Source organism: Silurus meridionalis, chromosome 3 (genome assembly GCF_014805685.1).
Source record: "Silurus meridionalis isolate SWU-2019-XX chromosome 3, ASM1480568v1, whole genome shotgun sequence".
NCBI lineage: Eukaryota > Metazoa > Chordata > Actinopteri > Siluriformes > Siluridae > Silurus > Silurus meridionalis.
The window spans coordinates 3852642-3858438 of NC_060886.1; the positions used below are offsets into that span (position 1 = coordinate 3852642).

The window sequence follows — 5797 nt, forward strand, 5'->3', positions numbered from 1 at the left end:
ACATGTCTGAAATTAAAGATCCACAATGCTGACAGACTGCAACCTGCACAGGATACAGACAGAGAAAAAGAGATATATTGATTATTAACACGTCTCGCATACACACCATTCATCAAAAAACTTGTGACTCATCATTTCGTTGTTCTCCACTGAAGCTATCAGAGGTCAATCAATAGCCATATAGTAGAATGTTTCAGAGCCCTACGATACTGTACACATCATTACTCCACGTGGTATGTAAATGAGAATGCACATGACAGGGGATGCAGATGCAAATACAGAGTAAGTTAACAGTTAATTTATCCAAACCTTAAATAAATGCAAATCAGCAGGCAGAATCAGAAACGTAGAACAGGCTATGGTCAGGGTATTGCAAACAGCTGTAGTAAGGCATACATGAGAATAAAAACAGCTTAATAATCACAGATAAATATGTGTCTATATAAACTATAGATAAATGTCCTTGAGTGTTACATAAGGCACCTATAAATGAAATTATATTTATATTTAATTATCATTATTATTATTATTATTATTATTACTACTAAAAACTGAATGTGTTACTTTGCAATGTCAACACAAAGACAATAGGGGTACAAATACACACATGGGGGAGGTGGTAACTTGGTGGTTAAGGCATTGAACTTTGGATCCAAAGGCCAGGAGTTCAACTCCCAGCAACACCAAACTGCTACTCCAGGGTCAATCAGCACCGAAGTGTGCGATTATGAGTGATGTCCTTTCAACACTCTTATACAGTCAGTTGACGTTATGGAACCAGGAGCTACTGAGCAACTAAAAAAATAGCTCTACATTTGTGATCATCACAGATCCAACACCAGCTTCTCCATGCCAAAGCCTTTAAACACTTCAAAGAGGTCCAATGTTTAAACTTTACATGAAATAGGATCTAAATGGTGCTGGTACGTCTCTCAATGGTTCAGGATGTTTGTTGGCATTTGAAGGCCCATAAAAAATAATACAGAAAGTGAAGCAGTGGAGAGGAATTAGCACAGCTGCTGTTCATGATATTAACAAGTACAAGTTGATAATGTGCATGTGATCAGATGTACTGGAGCACAAGGTTATGATATCTGATGTGTGTTATGTGTAGAACTCGCTAAAAAGATAAAAAGTCTTTAATATGCGATTGAACTGGGAGAGTGTGTCTGAGCCCTGAACACTGTTAGAAAGACTATTCCAAAGTTTAGGAGCTAAATGTGAGAATGCTCTACCACCTTTAATGGACTTTGCTATTCTAGGAACTACTAGAAGTCCAGAGTATTGAGATCTTAAAGATCTCAAAACAGGTCATTGGAGGCTGCCTGTTTATTCTCTGGCACAAATGGGTCATGAGAGGTCACCTTTTCTGCCTCTGGCATAAACAGGTTGTGAGAAGCTGCCTCAGTGGCCTCTAGGGTGATCAGCTTGTTCGAGGCTGCCTTGTTGAGCTCTGGCATGGATTTCATTACAGGGGCCACCTACTTGGCCCCAGGCTTGAGCTTGATCTGAGGGCAAACTCTAGCTAGTTGCACTCTATGGAAGGAGGATAGTACCTGGGACAGGTACTTTTTTGTTTGTTTGACCCAAATTACTTTTCAAAATGGCAAAAACTATACAAAGTTGAAGAATAACAGAAAAGTTATTTGTCTAATCAAAGGTTATTCTCTTCCGAAAATGTGTACACAGTATACAGCATGTACAACAGTCAAAGGCCTTGGTGTCATTATTGACTATTTCCTTTGAGGCTCATATAAATAACATTACCAGGATAGTAAGAAAGTAAGAAATTTTATGTTGTTACAGGGTGCAGCTCCAAGAGTTCCTACAAGGAGCAGAAAATATGGCACATCACCCCTGTTTTAATCAGTCTACACTGGCTCCCAATTCAATTTTCCATTGATTACAAAATACCACGACTGACATTTAAAGCACTTAACGGTCTCATGCCACAGTATCTGAGAAACTTTTGTTACAAAAAACAATAAATTTTATTGTCACTAATTGATTCTGTCACTATTGGTTAGGGTCTCCAAGGGGCTCAGGTGCATCATTGTCAGCACAGAGAGGACAATACAGGCAAGGGTTATGTTGCATGCTTTCTGTAGTTCCGCTCTCAGGTAGTTAAGGCATGCAAAGCGCCTCTTAAGAACTCCATTTAAACGCTCAATTGCACATCCTGCTCTGCAATGAGCAGTGTTAAAGCGTGCCTGCGCCGGTGTATTTGCTGTTAGAAAAGGAGTCATCAGCCATGGTAGGAGTGGGTAGGCACTGTCTCCTAATATTATGCCATCCGGTCGGTTGGTTTGGAGGTCTCTATATAGAGCGCTCTCCCTCAGGATGCGTGCATCATGGACAGACCCAAGCCACTTGACAACGCAGTTGGTGATGATGAGGTCAGCATCACACACAAGTTGGACATTGATGCTGTGCCTCCCTTTCTTTTTATAAACTCCCATTCATTCTCACAAGGTGCTTGTATATGCACATGTGTGCAGTCAATTGCTCCAATAGTATTGGCCATATTCCCTAAAAGAAAAAAGCTGCGCTTGGCCTGGGCAATCTGGTTGTCCTTTGGAAAAGAAACAAATTCATTGACCAGGCTGGCCAGTGCAATTGACACATCTCTCACCACATCACACACAGCTGATTTCACCACTCCCATATAGTCACCAACAACCTGATAGAAAGTCCCACATGCATGAAATCGGAGAGCAATGAGAATCTGGTCTTCCACAGACAGACCGTGACTCCTTTGGGTTCTGTGTTGAAGTTTTGGCCTGAGAAGGTTCACAAGGTACTCTATATCAGCCTTCCCAAAGCGAAACCGGACATACAGCTCCTCAGTGGTGTATTGTTCCAGTGGCTTGGTACGTTCAACATACACCCTTTGACGGTATCCTCTCCTGGCAAAGTGGTGGTGGCGGTGGACAACACCTGCCATTTCACTGTCTCTCTGTGAATCCTCTGAGAAAGGTTGATTTATATGGCTGTGTAGTTGGTCTTTTCAGACACACCTATTACAACTGATTAGTTTTGGCTTGTGTTCAATTGAGGCAATTGGACCCAAGGCCTATAACTGATGAACAATGTTCACTATAGTAAAGCAACAGAACCATGGACTCAAGAAGCTGTAACTTCACTGCTGCTGAAACCAATGCACTACTAGAGGTTTTCGGTGCCATTATGGAACAATAGTGGGAAGTTTTAATTCTGCTAAGGATACCAACAAAAAGAAAAATGATGTTTGGATTTTAATCACAGAAAATGTGAATGCCATAGGGTATGGCCAGAGGAGGACCACAGACCAAATCAAATTGCGGTGGAAGAATCTTAAGGCCAGGGCAACAAAGCACCATGCTGAAGCCAAAAACCCACAAACAGGCAACAAGCCATTTAAGAGGGGAGATTACACAGATGTGGTCCTCGACATCATTGGAGGTGAGAAGTCGCAAGCTCTCCATGGTATTCAAGGTGTTGTAGGGGATGGCGAGCCTTGGATTGAGGAGGAGGAGGAGAATCTGCCAGTTCCTCCTGAGGCTGATCCAGAGAGCGTATTTATATTGAATCTCAGCTCTGTTCCTGAGGAAAAAGCTGGATCCTCATTGGTTGAGCCAGTGGTACTTGCCACAGGATCTCAGAGCAAAGGCTTGAAGTGCCCTTCATCAAACAAAGATGATGATTACAAGGCACTTCTGCAAAAAGAGACTGAAAGGGCAGAAGCACAGCTTCATCTGGCAGAGGAACAACTGACTCTGACCAAACTGCAGCAAACCAAGCCCAGACTTAAGATCATCAGATGAGGAAGTCTGAAATTATTGTGGAGTATTTGACATTAAGTCTTTTTTTTTATTCAAAATACATCTATATTTGAAACTTGTTATAAATATCCTCAATGTACAGTGTTTGTGTTGTAGGTCTCAGATGAGCGGACTGCTGGAAGAGGATGGGGTGGGGTTTTTCTTGTGTTTAGTTTCTTTTAAATGTGTGTGTTTTCAAATGTGTGTTTTCAATAATAAACTTATATTGACCCCACACTGGCTGTTCTACTTGTTGCTCTTTACATATCTATAGTTCTACATTGTGATTTCCTATCCTGTTTGAGCACTGGTTATCCAGATTTGGTGATCCTGAAAAGTTCCTATCCGGATCAGATTGATCCAATCCGATGTTGCTTTGAAAAACTGGCTCAAGAAGTAAGCTGGATTACGTGATCACGGATCGCAAAAAAAAGGATTACTAAATCCGGATAAATTTTATCCGGATTAAACCTTTTGAAAAACCGGGCCCTGGGGATTGTCCAACATCAACAGCCTAAAGATCCATGAAATCACTAAGCAACTCAAAAACTTTGTGGATGGATTTGGACTGTATATTAATATCAACAGTCTACTACAATGGCCACAAGTTGCATTTAAGCGCCCATCAAAAATGATGGAACTGCAATGAATGGACATTTGGTGTTGAGGATGAGAACAGGTTAAAGAGGAGTCCTCTTAATGTTTTTTCCTCATGCCATCTCAGGGAGTTGTTCCTTCACCACAGTCGCCACTGGCTCAAGTTTCAAGTTTATTTATCATACAGTACAGACCAAAAGTTTGGACACACCTTCTCATTCAAAGAGTTTTCTTTATTTTCATGACTATGAAAATTGTAGAGTCACACTGAAGGCATCAAGGGCTATTTGACCAAGAAGGAAAGTGATGGGGTGCTGCGCCAGATGACCTGGCCTCCACAGTCACCGGACCTGAACCCAATCGAGATGGTTTAGGGGTGAGCTGGACCGCAGACTGAAGGCAAAAGGGCCAACAAGTGCCAAGCATCTCTCGGGGAACTCCTTCAAGACTGTTGGAAGACCATTTCAGTTGACTACCTCTTGAAGCTCATCAAGAGAATGCCAAGAGTGTGCAAAGCAGTAATCAAAGCAAAAGGTGGCTACTTTGAAGAACCTAGAATATGACATTTTTCAGTTGTTTTACACTTTTTTGTTATGTATATAATTCCATATATAATTCCACGTGTTAATTCATAGTTTTGATGCCTTCAGTGTGAATCTACAATTTTCATAGTCATGAAAATAAAGAAAACTCTTTGAATGAGAAGGTGTGTCCAAACTTTTGGTCTGTACTGTATGTACAGACTCCATACAGGAAAATTACAGCAATATTAAAAAGGAAACATTCAATAATATAAGAACAGACCAAAGAAAGAAATCAAAGAGAAGAGTAACAACGAAGCATAAGGAGGTTATAATAATTCACAAGTGGGTGCAGAACTGTCTATATAGTATATGAATTATATAAATTTTTACATATTAGCATGAGGTATTTTTATAAAAATATAGAAGACATGCATATGTTAGAGTAGGTGTTCAAAAATACGCAAAGATATGTAGTGTGTGAGTAAGGTGCAAAGTATTGAGTGCAATAGTATTTAGAGTTGTGAGAATGAAAAATTGTGCAGTCCCAGTGTGTTAAACCGTGTGCACATATGTATGAAATGTATAACAGAGTCAGTTGGCAATTGTGGTCTGTGTTGAAACTGTATTACAGTTCGTTGATGATTCTGATGAGCCTGAGGGTAAAAACAATTCTTCAGCCTATTGGTTCTGGAATTAATACTCTGGTAGCATCTGCCCGATGGCAATCTGTTGAATAGGCTGGGTGACTAGGATCAGCTGGGATTTTTTTAGCCTTCTTCAAACATCGTGTGCAGTAGATGACCTGTACGGCTCAGAGTTAATTTCCAATAATGAATTTCCCTGGTCTTACGACCCTTTGTAGGGTCTTGCGATCTA

At 40.6% G+C, this 5797-nt stretch overlaps 1 pseudogene; it reads right to left on the reverse strand.

Annotated features, from left to right (window-relative positions):
• Positions 1 to 2016: 2016 nt before the first annotated feature.
• On the reverse strand, positions 2017 to 2944 carry LOC124383356 (annotated as a pseudogene).
• Between the last annotated feature and the right edge of the window lie 2853 nt (positions 2945 to 5797).